The following is a 23,983-nucleotide window of genomic DNA, read 5'->3' on the forward strand; positions in this document are numbered from 1 at the left end:
TGCAGGAATCGATGTTTCACTACCAGATCAAAAATCTTTGAATGCTCTCAAAGATAACACTAATTGGGAGACCATACCATATGATGAGGTAGGAAATATGGTTCTTTGAATTCAATTGTCTACTTAGACTACTTAGAGAACTGTTGGACAAGTGGTCACAGGACGATCTACTTAACAAAGACGAATAGCAGTATCTATGGGTAAAAGAACCTACTGTTCCTACCTTGTATCTTTTGCCAAAAATCCACAAGGACAAAAGGAATCCACCAGGGAGGCCAATCGTTAGTTCAATAGGGTCTCTCACTGAACCTTTGTCGAGGTTTGTTGATGTTTTCATACTACCTTTTGTCACAACATTACCATCGTATGTCAGAGATACTAGTGACGTGTTGAAAAGATTAAGCTTACCTTGGGAAATGTACCTTGGGAAGAAGACTACATTATGGTAAAATTTGATATGTATTCTCTTTACACAGCTGTTTCACCCAAAGAAACTCTTAATGCTTTTTTCTTCGTAACAGGTCGATGACATTCAAAGCACATACCAACATGTTAGTAGAAATGATCGATTTTGTTTTAACCCATAATTATTTTCAGTTCAATAATGACATTTTCCAGCAAATCAGAGAAACTGCAATGGGCACAAAATGTGCCCATTATATGCCAACTTGCTTATGGGTTACTGGGAAGACTGTTGTGTTTTACACAATTCCCTGAACATTTTGAATGACACCATTGTTTTATGATTGTGTTATTTGATGCTTTGTTCATCTTTTGGCAAGGGTCAATTGTAGATCGACATTTTTTGAACGATGTGTCAGCAAAAATGATCTGAATATTCACTTTACTAAGAACTTTAGCAAAGAGCAGGTGGAATTATTGGATTTTACTGTAATGTTTAATGATAACTAGATACATACTAAACATTTTTGCAAGAAAACTGAAGGTAATTTAATTTTAAATGTGAATTAATTCCATCCACCCAACAACATAAGAAATATTCATTATGCCGAATTTCTAAAAGTTAAAACAAATTGCTTGTTAAATGCTTACTGCGAAAATACATGCCCTGAAGTGTATTTTACGTTTCAAACATAGGTGTTACTTTAGCACCATGATTAAGAAAGCAGTAAAAAGGAATCACATATTACAAGGGCACATCTTCTGGAACCTAAAATGAAAAAGATTTCCAACAATTTTAGATTCATGACCACTTATGGGCTGTAGTCCAAACAAATACATACCATTATTAATAAACATTGGCACACACCATACAAAGATTCAACTTTAAAGCACACATTTGTTATAAATTAGGTAAGGACACAGGGGACCTCATAACGAGAAGCTGTTACAGCACACGCAAAAAAAAAGTGCTTGCTGCAGCAACAGATTGGCTGCTTTGCATGTGAATCATGTTTCTTTATGGACAAATCACACAAATTACCTGCTTCGAAATAGACGGGAATAAATGGAGGCATCGACTGTAGCAACGACTTGGCACGGCATGACCTTATTTGCTCATGCCCCAAACTTTACATCGATAGCACGATTCGTAAAATAAAACTCAGAGTGCTTGAACACATTAGAGCCAATAATAAGAACAAGAAGGGAATAGTTTCTTACCTGTAACTCCATTTCTCCAGCATTGGTATTTAGAATATACCCCGTCTGTCGATGGAGAATATTCTAAGCATGTGAATACATGAAAGATCCAATGCTGGAGAATGCACATTACCTAGTAGCGCTACATTTTGCTGAGTATCACAACAGTAGCTATAATGTGTTAAAATGGGTTGGTCTATGTCACGTGCCAATACACCCTCAGAGAGGCGGCAGCGAGTTAACTCTGAGAAGTCTAGAAAGCAGATTCATTCTAAGGTTCAACTGCAAAATCCCTGCAGGTATTAACCAACATAGTTTGGTATCTGCCTTCAAAGTTATGTCTGTATAATGATTTTATGTTACAAATAGCACATCTTGTATCGGACTGTAATTATGAATTCATAGTGTGTAATTTGGATGCTTAGTCAATTTTTCTATCATGCACTTTTACTCTGATACACACATATAGCTATCGCCCATGCTTATTAAAATACATTCTTATGGAGTGGGACACTTGTCCTTTGACTCCCGCCCCCCTCCCCCGGTTCCATCGTTATACGTGCTTATGAGAGTCTTTGTGCATATCCACATCTGACACTTCTCCGACAACTTATTTTCACATTGACCTAACTGTTAAGCAGCTCTATTTGCATTATATTTAGGACGATTATGTTTATATATATTTGTCCCTTTCTGTACATAACATTTTTTGAATAACGTGACAGACCAGTTTTGCACTGGACACTTTCATGCACAAAGTCATTTGTATGTTTATGAGTCTGTTCACTCGGTTATATGAAACTACAAAAAAACACTATTTGATGGGTATTGTAGTGTGCACTATTGTTTTAAATTGACTGGTCCCTTGATCATGTTTTGGACCATGATTGCAACGAAACGTCGGTCATACTTTTTTCTACAATATAGATGGATTTTTAATGGCTTAAGATACTGCTTGGAGTTTGTTCTCCCTTTCTGGACTTGGCCTCTAATTAAGGGGGATTGGGGTCGTGCAGTGCCTGCCTGAATGCAATGTAATTGCTGCATCTTGATGTTTCTACCAACATACCCCACAAACGCTCTTTTGGCTTGGCCTTAATGCCAGTATAAAAAAAGACATGCCACAGTAGGAAAACATGTTCTTGGTGGCTGCACAATGTGCCCACCCCCATACAAGGACATTCATTGAGTTGTATTCGCCCCCTAATGCTAGGAAAAAATGCCAAGCCACAGTAAGAAAACATTGCATTGCAGGCTGCACAAATGCCCCCCATGTAAGAATAGTCTTTGACATGAGTAAAAAATGGCATGCCATATTAAGGAAAAATCCCCTCCCTCCCCCATGTAAGAACACTCATCAGGTAGGTTTGGCCCTTAATGCGAGTGCAAAATTCCATGCCACAGTATGAAAAGATTCAGACTGCCAGACTCAACACTCATCAAGATGGCTTCGCTTTGCCCAAAAATGCCAGTAAATCATGCCATGCCCATGTCAAAAAATATTAATGCTCCAATGACCCCTTAGCCCCACCCTAGCATACACACACACACACACACACACACACACACACACACAAACACAAACACACACGCACCCATGCACACCATTCAAAGGTCATTCATTCAAATGCATTCATTTACACACACTCCCTCTCATGCATTCATAATACATACAATCCTCGCACACGTGCATAGACACAGACAAAGACACAGACAAGAATGCTTTTATTCCCTTACCTGATCCCCTCCAGACTCGACAAGATGCCCCCTCTTTAGCTGCTCTCTAGGCTTCCAGCTCCTGCGCTCCGCACAGCAATAAACCAGGAAACAGGGAGAGCTTCCTGGTTCCTGACACGTTCTGAGGGAGGAGCCAGAGAGCAACCCCTGCTAGCTTGTTCTTAAATCCAGGCTATTTTATATACTGGGCCTCATTTCGAGCATGGCGGTAAGGGATAGCGGCCACCGCTAACGAGAGCGGTGGCGGTAATCCCTTACCGCCATACTCCGAGTTCCCTTTGCGCCATGGAGGTTTTAACACCTGCTTTTAGCAGGTGTTAAAAACCATGGCGCTAAGGGACCTTGATGTTAATTACGCCACCGTAATTTACGGTGGCGTAATTAACGCCTTCCCCACTCCCATTATGCCCTATGGGGCAAGAATGGGAATGGGGAAGGGTAAATGGGGATTGGGGAATTACTGCCCCGCCAACCTTGGAATGGGGCGGTAATTCCGCCATCCACCAAGGCGCTGCCGGTCCGGGTACGGCGTCAACCAAGGCGTTAATAGCGCCATTGGTTAGCACCGTACTCGGAATGAGGCCCACTGTGTTTTAAAATGAACAATTTTCGATACGATATTTGCAAATATTCTTAGGGGTACAGTATTATTAACATTCATCGGAAATCAAGAAATGCATTGGGTGTTCTATCTCACCATATTGCACAGTAATTCACATCGATCTCACCTCATAGCCCCTATTTTTATTTTCTTGTTTTACCAGCAGTCTTGACCCCTAAAATAAACGTCTGGATATGGCCTGCCACTAAACCTATAAAGCTAAATTCACATTGTGATTAACATCTCGATTCAGTATTAAAACATATATCAATATTACACCCTTTACCACGTGCAATATTCTAAATGTCATACATCATCCATAATTATATTACAACATTCAGATGAGGCTAACAAGACCAGAAGAAGAAAGGTACGAGTGACATACTTGGTTTTAATCACACAGTTCTCGCATCATTAGTGTAATCAGTATACAGGGTTCTCATGTAACAATCATTGTTTCAATTAGTTCCCTGTTTGGACATCATAGAGTGAAATATACGATTACAAAATGACTTTGTTTGAGTCCCAAGGCTCCCATTGTTTTGTTACAACCTCAGTAATGCACAAGCTTCCATCGTATTGTCCATTATTCTAATCACATAGTAACTGATGTTCACACCTGATAATCACAATGTTAGTACCCTAAAAACCTAACAGCGCCCTTGTGGCAACACATGCTTCGACCTTCCTTTTAGGTCTTTATCCAGGCTGGGCTTGTCTTGCTACTATTTGTAATAGCTAAATTGCCTAATGACAGTATATGATCTGTACTAGTTTCCGAGAGCAGGTATCCCTGCACATAGTGAATGTTGTCACCTCTCTTATTAATTTAGGTGTAATGATCTAATCTTTTTGGTTTGTATACTGATATTAAGGCATACGTCTCTCCCTTGGTTTGAGGTAGAACACAGGGAGCGAGGAGGCGTATACCGAATGGGTTTCGAGTGACGAAAGGTCGGTCCGGTGAGAGCAAAAGCCTGATGAGCATTTGACAGTATGCAGTTTCTCACCGGAAGCCAGTGAAGCTAGCCAATGAGAGCGAGGCAGAAGACCATCTCGGAGCATGTCGTGCCAAACGTGCTGCCCAATTTTGCGGTATCTGGAGCTGTTGGATCAAAAGGTCCAGGTCAAAACCCAAATGACCAGAGAGCAACTGGCAGCTAAAGTCGTTGCATATTTCAGGGCCATACCATCTACAGGCTCTGTGCCACAAACTGATATGCGGGCAATCAAGCAAGTCACAAGTGTAGTCCACACGGATTACAAATAGGACAGCACACCCTGTTCACAAAACAGAAGCCAAGCTTGCTTAATTGTAACTGCCCTGCAGTAACTTGTCCCCCATTACCCACATTCCAAGTGACCCATTGTGCCCCCTTAGCATTGTGTAAAGTGGTGCACTGCTTCTCAAAGCTATGTCTATGCTCAATAAAGGCCCAACATAAATACAATAAACCAAAAGCAATGCAAGCAAATGAAACAGGATTACACTGAATGTAGAGGTGGAGCCACGAGGCTCAGGTGGCTCAGGTGTTTTGTTTGGACTCAATCTCATTAATCAGACTAAGGCTTCCAATGTTTCACCAGATCAAGGGTCATGGATCATGTGTTCCCTGTTATGTTACTCTTGGGTGTTTTGGGCGGTGCAAAAGGTGTGTATCCTTCCCATAATCTCCCTATGCTGAGAAAAGGTTCTGAGCGGCAAGCAGAATATCGTATATATTAAAGATGAGGAATACATGGGAGGGACATCCAGTCGAAAGAACATTACCAGGTGAAAGTAATTTGTTCTTCAAATGGATTGTGTCCTCCCACGTATTCCTCATCTTTGAGGGGCTCTCATAGTAGTGCCTTGTCGGAGGTGGGAAAAGAGAGTTCCTTTTTGATTTATGCTGTGTAATACAGCCTTTCCAAATCTGGTTTCCTGGCCCGATAGGGAATCCAAGCGATAATGCTTCATGAAGGTATGTAACAAAGTCCAGGTGGCGGCATTGCAAATATCTTGCACCGGCACCCCCCCTCTGAAAGGCGGAGGAAGTGGCAACTCCTCTAATCGAATGAGCTCTTAAGCCATTGGGAATTTCTTTACCAGCTCGATTGTCGCGCTTGGAAAAGTACAGGATTATCCATCGAGACAGCATTTGTTTTGTAACCGCTTGTCCCATCCTGTGGCCATAATAGCCACCAAAATGTTGGTCATCTTGTCTCAATTTAGAGAGCCTGTTAATATAAAAATGTAACTCTCTCTTGGGGTCCAGTCTGCAGAGTCTTATCTTCTCTTTAGATGGGTGAGGAAGAGGGTACAAAGCAGGCAAAACTATTTTCTGTGCCAAATGAAATTCTGACCCCACCTTTGGCAGAAATGAGGGACAAACCCTCTAGACTACTTTGTCTTTATAGAAGTCTGTGAATGGTGGTTTAGAGGACAAAGCCTAAAACTCGCTAACCCTGCTAGCAGAGGTAATAGCTGTCAAAAACACAGTTTTTAATAAAAGCATCCTCAGAGGACAGGAATGCAATGGTTCAAAAGGAGCACCCATCAGGAAGTTCAAGACTAGCTTGAGGTGCCAGACCGGAACAATGTTAGGAACTGTTGGAAAGCTATTAGTCAACCCTTTCAAAAACTGAATAACAATAGGAACCTTGAAATAGGAACCCTGTTCCGTCAAGCGCTTATAAATTGACAGCGCTGCCAGATAGCCCTTGGCCGTAGAAACCTGAAGGTCCTGATGAGTTTGATGTAGAAGAAACAATAACACAGATGTTGTAAGCAAATGGGGCAATTCCTTTATCTCTAGACCAGCTGCAAAACCTGTTCCAGTGGCAGCGTTATAGAGATTTTGTTGCTGGCCTTCTGGCCGAATGCAGCTCTTCCATGACGTCCTTCGGAAAGTCCCCATCTTTGTACCTCAGCCTCTCAGAAACCAGGCGTGGAGGTTGAGGGTTCTGATTTCCGGGTGAAGAATGCATCCTCCTTCTTGCGAGAGGAGATCCTCCCTTTGGGGAAGATGAATTGGAGGGCAGATGGACATGTCCAGAAGTTCCGGGTACTACGTCCTCCTGGCCCAATCTGGAGCCATCAGGATCATGGATTTCCTGAACTTTCTCAACCTCCTGAGAACATGAGGAATGACGGGGACTGGTCGAAATGCATACAGAAGTGTAAATTCCCAGTCCACTACAAACACGTCTACTAAAGCTCCTCTCTGAGGAAATTCCCTGGAGCAGAACACTTTCTGTTGACACTAGATGCAAACAGATCCACTTGAGGGGTCCCCCAAAGGATTAAAATCTCGCAAAGGCCTTCCTGAGCTAGTTCTCCTCAAGGCGCACTATTTTCTCACTTGAATCCCTAACTGCACCCTAATCTCTCAGCACTCCATGCATCATTTTCTCTTCTGCACTTTCACTCATGCACCATTCACTTCCCATGCACCATTTACTTCTCTGCGCCACCCTTTCTTTTCCAATCCAACGCTCTTTCTCTGCTGCTTGCTCTCTCCTGCACCCTTCGCTGTGCCTTCCCTTGAACACTTCTCTTCCTTGCTATTCTCTCCCCTGAACCACTCATGAACCCAAACTGTAGGGAGTACCTAAAATAACTACCAGCAGGAATGTCTCTCCTTTCCTGGGTAATTTTCAGACTGAAGTTAGCTTTAGGTGTTGAGGATGGGGTGACACAGAGGACTAGGTTCAGCCACCCGATACAAGATGTGAGGCCAGAGTGTGTGTGGGGAGGAGCCCCTAGGCCATCTCATCACCATCTGTGAGTTTGGCAGGGACTGGCCCCAAGGACAACATAGGCAACAGCTAGCATAACTGAAATATCTCTTTTGTCGCTAGTTGAGACTGCATCTGTGAGATCTGGAACAGACCTAGGGAGGGCTTCGTTTTGGGTCCTGACTAATTCTATAGGGTATTCTCATACCTCATCTATTACCCAAGGGTCCAGTTAAGTCCCACGATAAAACCTGGTCTAACTGGACACATATTCAGTCTACTTGACTTGCATACTCTCCCAACAGCCTTCACAGCACCCAATCACAAGCCAGTTCTACTTGGGTTGCTAGCAGGGACTTAGCCACCCCTCCCTACCTTCATGCTGGATAAATGCACACATGAATCATGGACTAATCTTTCATACTTTGAACTTCGGTCCTCCAAGGCGTTCACCTCCAGCACTTTGAGGTCATACCAATGGTAATAGGGGCTTTTACAAATGCCATATGATATTACATTACATTTTGGGCTCCACAACTACGGGTGTGAATTTCTTACTACTCATGGCCAGTTTTCCATTAGCACTCCTCTTCCTCCTATTTATTCCTGAGATAAAGCTGGGTGATCCTTTTCACAGGTGGCAAGGAAGAGCACTTGGATGAATAAGGATGGTTCACATCAGAGGGGTCGATCATAGGTTAACTTGTGATCATTTGCCTTCAAGATATGTGATAGCATTTGATGTTCCAACATAAGCACCCACCAGTGAAGGCTTTCCACTGTGATCTGAGGGGGGGTATCCCATCTGGGTTGAAGGCAGCACAGTCCACCCGTGTGCTTTATTTGCAAGGGGGAATCTACCGCCTGCCGCTGAGCAGGGGGGCACCCCCCACTATACCTTATTTTGCTGTTTGTATGCAGAGCTCTAAAGAGCTTCACAATAAAAGTAGCGCACAATAACGGGAGGCCAGTGGGGTGTTGGAAGTCTGGGCCCACCGCCTCTCATTGTTGCGCTAACAGCATACCACGCTGACTGACAGAGGCAGGGCTGCTGGGGGCATGGCATTCCTTTTTGCTTTACCCTTGATGCACAGTATGATATGATATGATATTTGTAACGCGCATATACAAGTGTTTCAAGGCGCGACGAGGCAAGGAAGGGGTAACAGAGGGAGGACAGAGACAACAATCTTACTAGGCCAAGTGACATTGAGGTCGTGCAAGTGCAGGGGAGGATGGAGGGGAAGGTGCTAGTGGAAAGGGGAGGGGGCAGTGCTGTACATGGGATCAAAACAATAACAAGAAGTGCAGCCAGCAGGTGGTGGTGAAAGGGTAAGTGCAGACAGCAGGTGTCCAAAAGTGCAGGTAGTGGGACTTCAGGGTTACAGATACAGACCCAAGTGCAAAGTTTGCCGGGAGGCAGTGCGAGTATGCAACTGGACAGGTAGGGACCTGGGCCTGAAATCAGAGGGTAGCCAGGTGACCAGTGCAGTATCAGACAGGAAATCAGGAGTAAATATACTTTAATGTGCATTAATTGTAAGCACACAATATAAGTGTTCTTACGTGGCAGTCTGCAGTTATGTTCTTAATGTAGAATGGCATTTTTTACTTGCTATCAAGGGTAAAGCAATCATAATACGTGTATTCCACGGCTAGGCTGACCTACATTAATAGTGCCAGTTGTCAGTCTGCATTTATTTTCTTACTGCAGCATGGTATTTTGTACTGTGCATCAAGGGTAACACAAACACAATGGGTGTTATTACATGGCTAGATTGGCTTACATGGGTGTCTCCAGTCTGGCCATATATTCTTAATGTGTCATGGCATTTTTGAACAGGGCATCAAGAGTGAAAGCAGTCATAAGTGTGATTACACAGTACGTTGGCCTACATTGGAATAACCAGTCTGGATATACTTTCTTTATGTGGCATGCCATTTTTTACTGGCTTTGAGTTTTTATGTGGCAATACCAGCATATATCACTGCAGTCTGCAGGGACATATATGGGAACAGCCAGCATGAAATGTTGCTTATACTTGCATATGTTGTGGACAGAGAGAAAGCCCGACGTCATCAGAAGAAGCTACATTTTGCCCTCTCCAACCATACATTTTGACAGAGATGAAGCCACATATTCGCCAGAATTGTCTTATATCTTGGAGTGCACAGGCTCCAGGCTTAGACTGGCCTATTGAGCAATAGGCCCACGGTCAAACCAAAAAAATGCAAAATGCTTGTGTGGGCCACTTTTCTGGGTCAATGTGGGCCAGTTTCATTAGTTACTTCACTATGCAGCGAATCGTTTTGACCAGTGTTGCTGAATAAACATTCTTTAAAATGCACAATTTGCCTCACATTTTATCAAAAAACTCCACCTTGAGTACTATTCAAACAGTTGTTTGGCATACATTCTCACTGCATCATTAACAAATTCAACAAGATTACTGCACCAAGATTCATTTTCCTCCCTCTTAACTGGTTCAATGGGTTGGGACCTTTAGATAAATTCACCACAATGTGACTATTTCATGGAAATCTTGTTTAGGAACGTGAAACAAAGCATCCAAACACAGGAAAGATCTTCACTTTGATGTTGCATGCCTTACAGTTCTCCCCAGAGAGGCCTGCTGCTCAGCGCAAGTTTCGTGCCTCTAAAGGCTGCGCTGAGCGTGCAGACAAGGAAGTCTGTCTCTCTGTGAGGCCCTGGGAAAGTGCGGAGGGACGCGTGACATCTTACTGCAAAGAACCGGAAACATACTTTGGTTTCCTTACATGTTGAGGGCTTGTGGAATGCCGAGAATGGAATGTGTGTGTGTGAGAGAGTTCTGAGGTTGACGGTTGGGGGGCAGACAGGATGGGATCATGGAGAATGTGGTTGCCTTTGAAGAGCCTCTTGCCTAACTACCTGCTTGTAACCTGTATCTACAATAAAGACTTTTGTATTATGCAGAGTCAAGCTGGTTCCTGAGTCCGGCTCCTTGTCCCAAGATAACGGACATACCCACGGCAAGACTGGGAACAGTGAGCGAAGAGCCAGACCGGAATCTGAAGTCCCTACACTGAACACATGGTGGGTCACCACTACCCACCTAGAAGCAGTGAATAATGTCTTTACTCTTCACCTCGTATCTACAGACTGCCCGTTTCCTTCACTGTCCTGTCACTTCCCTCCCCACACCCCTGGTCCCGCCCCTGCCCTCCCAGACTACAACTCCCAACACTACACCTCCCCCAATTTAAATATCAACAACATTTCAACAACATAACTTTACCCCATCTAGGTCTGCAGGGTTTGGCTCGAGCCCTTTGCAGGCAAGAGCTCCCTGCATTCATTCTTTCCTGGTGATCATCTAGTCTCTCTTCCTCCTGGCTTGGGACATCCGATTCCACTCCATCTCCTTGATATGATTCGTCTGAGGAGTATTCCCTTTCATCTTCTCAGGCCCCTTGTCTCGGCTCTTGACTAGTTCCCAGCACTCTCTCATTATCTGACGTCGGTCCCCTTCTGCCATGACGAGTGAGCCTTTTTTTTCACTGATAATGAGAGGATCCTCATGGAAAACGTGTCCCCTTTCTTAGTCCTGTTTTGTCTCATGACTGCCACGTCCCCTTCTCCAGAGTCCCCTTCTTGTAGCCGTTGATCCGTGTAGACATTCATCTTCTCTTTTGATTTGAGGTCCTGAGTACTTATCTTTCGATCTTCCTCTTGATGGTCACTAACCCCTTTGGGTTGAGGCAGTCGGGTGCGCACGTTCTGGCCAAACATTACTTCTGCGGGGCACTTCCCTGTCGAGCTATGACGAGTGCTCCTGTGGTCCCTCAATAGTTGATGGAGAACTGTCTCGTCAGGTTGGATATTTGTAATGTTCGCTTTAGGTTGCCTATGAATCTTTAAATCATGCTATTGGCCGGGGGCCACAGTGGCGTCACCCTCCTGTGCTTAAACCCCATGTATTCTGCGAAGTCACTGAAAGCTTGGCTCGTGAACGGTGGTCCATTGTCTGATTTTACCTGCAGAGGGACACCATATGCACTAAAGATCCTGTCCAGCACCGGAATGACATGGTGCGCCGCTGTGGATGAGATTACCTGTGCTTCAGTATATCTGGAATATTTATCCAATTTGGCCCACCACATATTTCCCACCTTCCATCGGTCAAAAGAAGTCTATGGCAACCTCCTCCCATACCACTTCAGGTAGTGGGCACATGTTAAGTGGTTCAGGATGTCTTGTAGCGGCATAGAGCCTCAAATTGCCCTAAGCACTTTTGTGGGACTTTTGAGTGATATGGATATATGCTTACCTCCCCTGGGCGGAGGCTGGGTGTGTATGGCAGTGCCCGATATACCTGCACACTGATGACATTTTTGGTTGCACCCGTGTCGATGAGGAATTCCGTCTGTTTCTCATTCAGCTGCATTAGGAGTGTGGGGCTGTGCTTGGTTGGGTTCTGATATCCCAGTCCGTAGATGTATTCCTTTATCTCTGTTCCCCTTCAGAGGAGCTCCGTTCAGTGTCAGATGGTGATTGTTTCACTAGGTAGCAGACGTGACGTCTCGAGAGGCATTCCGGTCTTGTCAAAGGGGTCCGGTAATGCAAGTTTTCTCCCAGGTCATTCCTCTTTTCTTTCTCTTTGGTGCCTTTCCTCACCTGATCCGTGGTCTCTCCTCTCACTTTCCTTTCCTCATATAACAGACTGCGTAGCCGTGGGAGAAGTCTCAGTGGCTGTGACGGTTGGCCTTCTACGCTGTCTGCTGGGTGGGCCTCCATCGTTCTCCCGACTGAGACATCTCGCTAGACGGCACACTGATTTTAAGTGATTTTCTTCCCCGCAGTTCGAGCAGCGTTGTCCAATTGCTGGGCACGGGCCCTCATGTGGTTACTCAGAACTGCATATATAGCAGAAGGGCTCGCCAGGTGCTCTGGAGGCTCCTGCTAGCTTGTGTATGCTGTCAGACTGCAGTGCCTGACCTTTTTGACTCCTGAATGATTCCACATGTAAGTCGATGGCCATTTCCGCCCGTGTTAGCATGAGTATTTCTTCCAAAGATCTTGCCTTTTGTAGTAATTTCTTTCGGAATGACTGCGATTCACATCCGGCAATAATCTGTGAGTGAAGCTCTTCGGTGTTTGAGTAATTTGTGAAATCACAATGCTTCATTTTGTTGTGTAGTCTAATCGCGAAAGCATCCATCGTCTCCCCTTTGGCTTGTTTCGTGGTGTGGAAGATATGCCTCTCGTAATCTACGGTGGTGTGGGGTGTAAAGTATGTGGTCAGAGCTGTCTCAAGGCCCTGGATTGTGACAATAGAATCAGCCGGAAACTCATCAATTATATCTCTGGTGGCGGGGTCCGCCACTAGCTTTAGTAGGCACTTTTGACGTGCGTCTTCCACTGGGCCAATCGCTCCTACATATAGGTCGAAGTCCCTGACCCACCTGGCCCCATATTACTTGTGTCTGTGACATCAAATACATCTGGTAGTTGTACTGCCAGGGAGTATGCTAGCCGGTGACTGCCCTGTTGTTGTGGGGCACTGGTACATTGGCCGGAATGGCCTGATCCGACATGGTGGGGGCAACCCCCCTTTTGTTCCTTCAATGGATATCCTGATTTCCGTGTTTGCAGTGGATGGTGTCCACTGGCAGCGGCCACCTGGGTAGGTACGAGCACCGCTTGTTATCTGGGCCCTTGTGTGTGTCCTGGAGCCTCCATGTGTCCCTCACTGGAATCTTCTAGCTCTTTCCCATTGTCGAATTGTTTGGGGCTCCCCCGGGGGCTGACAGCCGCCTCCTCGAGGCACGAGCACTGTTGCCTGGTGTGGATTGAAACCCTGGGGTCCTGTGCTCCCTCTGTCCACTTCACACTCGCTGCTGTGGCCCTCTGGCTTTAAAGAAATGACTCTGGCTGGGCGCCGCTTTCCCTTCCCTCGTAGCACTGTCGTGAGATCCCTGCCTCAACCAATCTGCTTGAAGAGGTGAAAGGGGGACGGCCGCACGGGCAGGCTGCCGGCCTTGTCGCCAGGGGAGTTGCTAGGTCTGGAAAAGACCCGGGGCTATGCTGATGTCGGAACTGTTGGGACTCGGGGCTAGCTAGTCTTTTGGCTGTAGCTCCTGAGATTCTATCCGGGGCTACAACCAAAAGATCAGGGGCTATAGCCCCCTTAGCCACCCCCTAGCAACGCCCCTGCTTGTCGCCAGTTGTCGGGTTGCCTGTAAGGTAGACGGAACCTCCGGTCTGTATTAACCCACGCGCGCACCTCGCTGCGTGGGAAGAATGAGGCGGAGATGCAGTCGCACTCTACACGTTTTTATTCTTCACTTTGTATCTACAGACAGCATGTTCCCTTCTCTGTCCCGTCACTTCCCTCCCCACGACCCTCGTTCCGCCCCTGCCCTCCCAGACTACAACTCCCAACACTACAAATAGTTAAACATCATTGACTGTATAGTACATAACGCCCATTTCTTTCTTTCTGCAGGAAGAAAAACTGAGTGCTGCCCCATTATTTGTTTTAAAAATATGTTTGTCAGAATTTTCTCTGGCAGTCTGCCATTATACAACATTACTTTAACCATGGTCTGCGCTCTGCATACGTTTAGAGTGCTGCCCCATTAAGGAAGCGCTGCCTGGAGACACAGGTGCTGCCATGACCACCGATGCTGCGTTGGACTCAGGCGCTCAATGAATACATGTAACCGCTTTGGGGGGCTACCCCCAAACTCAGGTCCGGATTCCCTGAATGGGGAAATACCGGGCCATTCCGACCTTGGAGGGCCCGGTATTTCCCAATTCAGGGAACCCGGACCCAGTACATCCCCATTCCTGTTTGAGCCCCCATAGGGCTCAATGGGAATGGGGAGGATGCTAACAACGGGCCCGTTAATGACGGGCCCGTTGTTAGCATCCAGGTCTGCTCGCGGGACCCGCTAAGGACGCACCTCGTAATGAGGCGGTAGGCGGTTAACGGCGCCAGCAGCTCTACCGGCGCTGTTAATACCCTACCGCCAGGGTCGTAATGAGGGCCAAAGTAACTTGCGGCCTCACTAAGATAAGCGGCGGGCGCGTCGCAGCTCTGAAAATATACTGCTCCTGCCTGGAGAGAATGACCGTGGCGTGTGGCCGCAGTGAAATAATTCAATCTCCTGCCTGGGGAGTGTAGAGGTAGCGCAGCACAAAAACCCTGTCACCAGTGTCTTGTTGCCTCTGGCCAACCCCTTACTGTAATGCCTCAGTGCCATCCAGAATCCAACAGAATGCTGCGCACCTGGGAGCTGCCGCGAGGTCCATCCCAAAGACCTCTTACCACCTCCTGAAGGACGCTGCCTGCACGTGCACAGTGAGGAGTCATGGCCCAAGTGTGTTAGGTTCAGTGAACTGTAATGTGCTGTCCAAGCTGAGGTCCCCCATGTATCTAATGATTAAAATGGGTTCCGTGGTAAATTGGGGGGCTGCATGCTCTACGTGTTTAAAGAGGTCCCAGCAAAAGCTGTGCTGCCGTCTATTTCAAGATGGTTAAAAAGGATCCAGTGTGAGCGCAGGTCAGGAGTGCTTCACCCATCCTGGACTTGTAAAGTATGCAATGTCCAGTGCCCATTGCCTGGATTTTTGAATGTATGTGTTGTGTGACTGATATCCTGTGACCCATTGCCAATCAGAATGTATTTAAAAGTGTACCCAGTGAAGGTCATGTTGTTTGACCATGTACCCTTGGCATGGGATGTTGTGACTTAAGACCCTCCTACGGCTCGTGCCAAATCACGTGTCATACACACGTGACGCAGACCATGTGACAAAAGCAATAAAGAGATGGAGATGAGCGCTGCTCCCGCTCGCCAGTCAATACCACCAATGACCCTACCTCTTGAGGCGCCTTGAGCGCTGCGCCGGCGCTAACACCGGGGCGGAGGGTCTGCCCCGCAGAGCCCTATATAGGAGCGCATTGGCTCCCCCGGCTCAACATAACGATGCCTATAAACTCAAACATGACCATACCTTACAAAAAGACAAAGCCTTATAAGGTTTAACAGACTTATCTTAGGATGCGAGCTGGAGCAAGTTCGAAAAGAGAACTTGCTGTGTCATTAGGTTTCTACTAAGCACTGACTATTATTATTATAAAATGTACAAAGCATGAACTAAAGCCTGACGGCATATAGGCGCTGAGGAGAGCAGCTCAAAACAATCAATTGCCTACGGATAAACTAAAAGGAGGAAAGGGACTAGAGCAAGTGAGTCTCCAGTGCTCGCCTGAAAGGAAGATACTCAGCCAGTGCTCTCAGATAAGGCGGAAGAGCATTGCACATGCTAGGGGCCAGGACTGAAAAAGAACGACCACCCAGGCGCTTTCCCTGATATTTAGGCATCTTGAGCAGCACATGGGACTCAGAGCGCAGATTTCTTACCGGACAGTAGCTTTCCAGTTTCTTTTTGACAAGTGGAGGGAAGTAAGCGGAGGGGCAATGAAGCAAAAGATTGTGGCAGTGGGAGTTTTTTTCTTTTTCAAATAAAATAACCATACAGCTTAATAGAAATAAAAATAGGAGCATTGATACCATGCCATAGAATTAGGTAATGACAAGCACTTCAAAGCGGGCGACATCCGGCATGAAGCACTATATAAACAACTGATGATAGGTGTCTGGCAAATAGTGTTTGTGAACGTTGGTTTGTGTGTGAGATTGAAAGCATGCAGGGCAGAGAGATAGGGAATGAGTGTCTCAGAAAGTCATTGGGCTTCATTATAAGCATGCCGGTACCGTAGTTTCCGGACCACCATACTACGAGCTGTGCTCACGGGTGCCTGTCAGAGCGGTACCCGCAAGCACAGCATGTCGGATGCACCGGCACCATTCTGAATAGTGCCGGTGCATCCAAGCTCCCCATCCCCATTCGGGCCCTATGGGCCCGAATGGGGATGGGGAGTCCCTTATTGCCGGCACCAGCGAATGGGCAATTACCGGGTCTGCCGAACTCAGCATGACCTGGATCTTGGCCATTCGTGGGTGCTGGTAAAAATGCAATTCCAGCGGCAGCCGTGCCAGTTTTGCCGGCACGGCTACCGCCAGAGTTGTAATGAGGCCCATTGTATGCCTTTTTTAGCTTTTGCGTGTGTAAAAGCGTGAGAGAGTGAAGGCAGTGATATGGTGACACACGAGTTTGGAGGAGTGCACAGACCTCTCAAGTTGTCCCACGTTAAACGTTAGTAGCTCATTGCATCCTTGTACTTTTGCTTTGGGCACTATAAATACAAGACTACACGTTCAATCAAACAGAGTTACAACCTGAACCGGATGAGCGCCTCACAAGGGATATAGAACATCTTGATAGTTCTGTAGTGTGGGTGTTTGTGTTTCGGTTTAATTAGTAGGTAGGCGGCCACGGAATGAACGGTGCCGGTAAGGGATCGGTACAGTTAATTCCAGGCCACCACATTACGAGGTCTGCAGCGGTTCCTGCTCTGGACGCCTGGCCAGACCAGACGTGCAGAACGGGACCCGCTAGCAGTCCAGGATGGTAACAACGGGCCCGTCATTAACAAGCCCGTTGTTAGCATCCTCCCCATTCCCATTGAGCCCTATGGGGGCACAAATGGGAATGGGGATGTACCGGGTCCGGGTCCCGAGAATGGGAATTACCGGCCCGCTAAAGTCAGCATGGGCGGGTAATTCCCTATTTTGGGACCCGGACCCGGTACCCGGTTTGGGGGTAGCCATGCCGTTAAAAAGGGTGTGTGTGTGGCCAGGGCCAGCTTTGGGTGGGCAAATGTTGTGCCCTGGCTGGCGACCGCCCCGGGCGCCACATTAGCCCACCCGCCACGCCAGCGCAGAGGAGTCTTTCAAGGGCTTCCCCGAGTTGGCGTGGTTGGTGAAGGTGCGGCAGGCACCCTATTGTAATTAAATGGACCCCGCTTTCCTGCTGGTGCTGGACACACCAGCAGGAGAGCGGGTGGGGGCGGGGGGTGGCTTTTTATTACAATAGGGCGCTGCTGCCAAACCAGCATGGGGTAGCATTTGAAAGCAGTCCCATGCTGGCTTGACGGCCGCACCCTATTGAAGTGATTACCTCCCCGCTCCTGCATGGGAGCGGGGTGTTACGCACTTCTTTCAATAGAGCGATGCTGCTGGTTTTACTCTTTTTAACCTTGGCAGAACCCGAAACGATTCAACAAAATGTGCCCTCTCCTCCCACAGGGACATGGGTGAGGGGCACCAGGTGAGGGGGTGAGGGCGCCACATTTTGTTGACTCTCCCTGGCCGCTGCCAAAGCTAAGGCTGGCCCTGCGCGTGGCAGCGTGTGAAGAGCATGTGTGCAACAGTCTCAGAGTATTTATGATAGCGTGTGTGCGAGAGATAGTGTGGTCACACACAGGACCACTGATGTAAGTAAGTGGGGCAGGGAATCGAGGGGGAATCGAGTGTATTGCAAAAAACATTTGGAGCCTAAACCTAATAAGTGTAGCTTAAGAAACGTTTAAGGGTGTGTGGCCTACATCACTAAGGACTGGCAAACAGGTACCCCTGGGCGTTGCTAGGGGGGGGCTTGGGGAACTATAGCCCCAAGTCATTTGGTTGTACCCCCAGATAGAAGCTCAGGGGCCACAACCAAAAGGCTAGCTAGCCCTGAGTCCCGCCAGTCCAGACATTAGCCTAACCCCAGATCTTTTCCAGACCTAGCAACACCCCTGGCCGTATCAGGCATGAAGGGAAGTAAAATCTATTTTAAAAGGTGCGTTAAATATTTAATTAATCAGCAGTCAAGCAATCAACTGAAATTAAAACATTCAAATATAAAAATGACATTGAGTCAAAGTGGGTCCACGCTGGCCCCAGTCCTGTTCTTTTAAAGAAACCCCATGATTCATATGTATTCATCAATTGCATTATCTCAACCGAATGAAAAGACTTCAATAGAATATGTTGCAAATATCAAACAATGTTTTTTATATCATATGTTTCCCTTCAGAATATTACAAAACAATCTAACTTCAAATGTCTGAAACTGATTAAGTGATTCTAAACATGGGTGGTAGGGCCGGTTCTTTGCTCTTTCATCGTCAGGCATTATTACGAATGCCTTTTAAACTAGTACAAAATTATGAAAAAGGTAATCGGATTTTTTTGTTTTTTGGGAGAGGGGTGGGGGGTTACACCCCCGATTCCCCCACCTATTTTTACCTATTCACTACCCCAACCCGTTATCTGCCCTTTTCCACCACCCCAAAAATTTTGTTTACCTTTTTCAGAATTTTGTACATGTTTAAAAGGTAGTCGTAAAAATGACTGGCGATGAAACAACGTTATACCGGTAGGGCCATCTACTGGGGAAGAGTAGTATTATCGCTCAAATTCTTTGCAGTGATTTTTAGCTCCGGGAAACTACTTTAGCAAACCCTGGATCAAAGGTACATTTTGGACACCGCCAGTGCTGAGCCGCACTCTGCAGCGAGAGCAAAGCATTTGTTGCTAAATGGGATCAAATTCTGAACAAGTGTTCACTTGACTTGATCTTACTTACGATTGAGGAACTTTCCAAGTCATTGACATCCATCGACAAAGACATAGAAGCACTGACAATACAGCTTTCAGAATTCAAGTCAAAAGAGGATCTGACACAACTTTTGGAAGATATCAATTCCAAATTGAGCAATTACAAAGCAGACATAGAACAAAGGAAACTTCGTAAGTTTAAACGCGATACGTTCGATTATTTGAACGATATCGTGTATACCTGGCAGGAGTTTTACCATCACAGAAACGCCAGCAGAAGTCGAGCTAATAATCTTAACAACTCCAACTCAGGGAGTGATAGTAGTAGTAGCAGTGTGGGAGAACCAATACCGAAAGACCAGTCACAAGAACAAATTCCACAGCAAGTACCAACACCTGGGACCACAATTCCCCACCTTACACCATCTCAATCTGGGACAGTTGCTAGTACCACAGGTGTTTTTTTAGGCCTGAGAGACAGACAAAAAGAAAAAGAAAAACACGACGAGGCAAGAAAAACACAAAAAGGAAGATACAAATAAGTGAAAATCTAGTCATCAACCTATCAAGCAAAAACCTGACGAGTGGCCAACTTGATATCTTAAACCGTGGTCTTTCCTTTGTTCCTACTTGCAACACATCACTATTTGAAGAAAAAATCTGTCTTCACAGATTGTTGAGGAAATTAAGATTGAAGATGTTTTTCGAATCCGATTTGGATACAGAATCACAGGCCCTAGAGGATGACATCCTACAGATGCGCCCCAAGAGTACTTTCGACCCTCAGATTCAAAATTCGATCTTGGATCTCTTCGAGAAGAGTGTCATTAATGACCTCAAAAGAATTAATTACCATAGCACTAAACCAGTTAATATTAAGAATAGCCAACTTGAACATGTTGAACAGCTGGCTAAAGATGAAGATTTAACTATCAAACCTGCGGATAAGGGTGGGGCAATCGTGATCATGGATTCATCCTACTACACACGGAGATGTCTGGAACTACTTAACGACACCGTTACTTACACAAAACTTGATAATGATCCACTACTTAGAATCAAAGCCATCATCCAGAAAGCTATTGACAATGCTTTGGAAAACAACTGGATTGATTCAAAAACAAGTCAGTTCCTTATAAACAAATATCCAATCACGCCTGTGTTCTATGGCTTACCAAAGGTTCATAAAGACAACATTAATCCGCCACTCAGACCAATAGTTGCGGGAACTGATAGCATATTTGACCCATTGGCCATCTATGTGGATCGTTTACTTCAACCTCTAATCCAGGAAATACCAACCTACCTGAAGGACACTACAGACTTCCTCAACTGTCTACAAGAAATCATAGCCCTGGACACTAGCTGCATTCTCTTTAGTATGGATGTATGCAGCCTTTACACCTCTATTCCCCACATCGAAGGGGTTGATGCTGTACTCTGGCTCCTGTTGAATCATGAACATATAAGAGGGAACAAAGAATTTATTGTGGAATTACTGGAAATAATTCTTCACAACAGTTACTTTAGATTTCAGGGCCAATACTATGTACAATCATCAGGTACTTCAATGGGGTCGGCCATGGCTCCGGTTTATGCTAACACCTACATGTATAAATTTGAAAAAGAAAACGTGTTGGATCACCCATTTTGGTCATTTAAAATCTTGACCTGGAAACGTTATATAGATGATATCTTCGGTATCTGGTGTGGTACACGAGATGAATTGGATCTTTTTTTGGAACATCTGAATTCAGTGAACAACACAATCAAATTCACAATGGAAGTAGGGGACCCTTCATTACATTTTTTGGATGTGAGCTTACAGATCAAAGAGGGTCACATCGACACCACGGTGTACCATAAACCAACAGACGTGAATAATCTTTTACATTTCAGCAGTTTCCATCCTAAACCCATGCTCAAAAGCCTACCATTCAGTCAAATGTTAAGATTGAAGAGAATTATCTCAGACCCAGCAGGCCTTGACTCAGAATGTTCATTTCTAGTTGAACGATTTGGATCTAGGGGGTATCCAGATACTATCACAGGAGAAGCCCGCAACAGATCAGAGACCTTCACGAAGGAACAACTACGCATCCCTAAAGTCAAGGATAAGTCCACACCGCTACTCTACATTTCAAAGTACTCACGACAGAGTTTCCAAATCAGCAAAACTCTGCGTAAAAATTGGACCATACTACACAATGATCCCTCTCTCCTGAAATTATTTCCCAAAGCACCAATGATGGCCTTTAAACGTGGACATAATCTCAAAGATAAACTAGTGAGAGCGGAAAGACCTCCTAAAGACAAACAACTTGTACTGAGTACCATAAAGAAGGGTACCTTTCCCTGCTTGAACTGTACGAACTGTAACAATGTTATAAAAGGTGAAACGATATCTCACCCACAAACTGGGAAGAAATTCAAAATCAGAGACTTTTCCACCTGCCTCTCCGCAGGTGTCATCTACTCATTGAAATGTCCCTGTGGTAAATTATACATAGGACAAACCACAAGACCCGTCAAAGAAAGATGGTCAGAACACAAATCCACCATCAGATGTAAGAATCTCAGATCCCCAGTGGCAAGGCACTTCATCGAATTCCAACATACGATTGCACAAATTAAATTTCAAGTCATAGAAATTGTCAAACGTCCACACAGAGGTGGCAATTACCAATCCCTGTTGTCACAGCGAGAGAAGTACTGGATCCACACACTTGACACTTTGCAACCTAAGGGTCTGAATGATGAATTCTCTTTGAGTTGCTTTCTATAGTGAATTGTGAAACTCACATGTTACATCGCCAACTACTATACACAAGTGTCAGTATCCCGGACCTTAAAAAAAATTTTTTTCTTTGTCATTACAAGTGTTGTGACTTTGATGTTTTCTTCAAGGGAACTGTATTTTCCTATGTTTGACTTGCCTATATTCACTTAAATGTTTGCACCTGTTCACGAATGACCAATTGAACCATCTCTCCATTCGTTCGAACCTTGTATGAGTAATAGGCTACATCGCAATCTTTTATCCCTTTGCCATTGAATTATACTTGTCTCACTATATAATGAGTAGCCTCATGACTCTACATGATTTGTTTTGGACTATTAAGAGTAAACTGCATGTACCATTTGTGCTATCTATCATGACTGTAACGATTATTGTACTATTCACAAATTTCTGTTCCATTAGAACCAAAATTATAAAATGCGTTGCGATGGTGAACACCAGAATTCTTATGTTTCATTATGGAACATATTAACTCTACTTTTCTTATTTATCCTGATCTCTGGTCAGTCCCTATGAGTACGCTTGCACTATGCGCCATTGCATGATGGCCTCCATATTCCTCACTCACCGGCTTCTATGCCCTTTTCTATGTTTATTATTTAGTTTCCTTTCTACGTCTGACGGCGTGTCCCCAGCACAGCTCGTTCCCTAGGTTACGACCGCGCGGAGCCACTGCCTGCCGGTTTCAGTTTCCACTAACAGTGTTCCCCGCACTGTACAGGTAAGCTACCGCTACTTGGGTCCCTTTGCCCGGTTGGGAGACCCCAGGTTTATTTTTCTCCAGTATAACAGAAATGTATATGTCCCCACTTAGGTGCCAGCAGTACGTGTCTCTTTGCAGATGCCCTGCATCGTATAATTGTTTCGAATACTTGTTGACCACACGGATGCCCCTGTTGCCTTGGCTACTCGTCCCGCAACTCGAGTGAGTGCATTCTTTAAAACCAATTCCGGTTTATTTTAAGTATTATTTATTTTATTCAGTAGCGCTCTTTTGGAGTTATTCTTTCTCCGTCCACAGGAGGGGTATGGTTTTTTCTTAAACACGCTCCCCATATTGACTCAGCTTTTTCACTATTCAAGGGTGGTCCTTGCTATTTAGAACCCACTACCGCTTTTGGCTTATCTCGATCTGTCTGACTCTTCATCACGCCATTTTCTAGATCCCACCATGTAGGTGGATCTCACACAATACATCTCCTTTGTTATGTGTTTAGCTATTAGTATAGAGTGTTTCTCTTTGATCTGTTAGTTCACTCTTTTCACCATACTAGATCTCCAGTATTCTGCTCTTCACCATCTCGCTAGCATCCCGAGTTATGTACAGCTTGTCAGTCAGTCCTTGACTGTTATGGAAATAAAATAAAAGATTTTACTTTTTGTCTCCTTGAAATGTTGTCAACAGTTCAATTGGGCCCTTATGAAGAAGAGGTTACCCTCGAAACGCGTCGGCCACTCCACAATTGGACAGCATCACCTCTCCATCATTTATTGCTTCTTCGCAATTTGTTTTAATATGTTAAACGTCACGAATTACTTTGTACAACAGAATGTGCCTTTTGGCAAATTTTGTTTTCCTCTTTGCCAAATAAATTGTTATATGCTCAACTAACAAACTGCTGTTATATATCTATATCCATATATTTGAAGGCCCTATGTGGCATCAGTAAACAGTGTGCAGGGGACGGGAGGGCCCCACTTTTTGGGTCCTCTTCTATTTTCTCTTTTCTGATTTAGGCTTTGTGCCAAGGCCTTTTTTCCTCCCCCGCACCTTTAAATTCTTAAACCAGCTCTTCTGTACATATAATGATGATTTGAATTTCTATATCAATTGTTACCAGGTGTGCACCACTGTCAGCATTTTTGTCTGAGCCGCACCTCGCCCTGATCCCCTAAAATCCATGCACTGAGGGATGCTCAGCAGCAAAACACTTCAACGGTCAGTGCAAAGTTCCCCACATGAACCCTTCCCCCATCTCACTTCATCCACTTCCATAACAGGTTCAAATAATATTCACCAATGGATC

At 45.3% G+C, this 23,983-nt stretch overlaps 1 long non-coding RNA gene across 1 annotated transcript; it reads left to right on the forward strand.

The window, feature by feature from the left end:
- The first annotated feature begins 22,212 nt into the window (after positions 1-22,212).
- Positions 22,213-23,572, forward strand: LOC138582799 (uncharacterized). Its single transcript, XR_011305084.1, has 3 exons — positions 22,213-22,677; positions 22,771-22,881; positions 23,362-23,572. It is a non-coding gene; the product is annotated as an uncharacterized lncRNA (long non-coding RNA).
- The last annotated feature ends 411 nt before the right edge of the window (positions 23,573-23,983 follow it).

Source organism: Ambystoma mexicanum, chromosome 3q (assembly GCF_040938575.1).
Source record: "Ambystoma mexicanum isolate Mex_15411 chromosome 3q, UKY_AmexF1_1, whole genome shotgun sequence".
NCBI lineage: Eukaryota > Metazoa > Chordata > Amphibia > Caudata > Ambystomatidae > Ambystoma > Ambystoma mexicanum.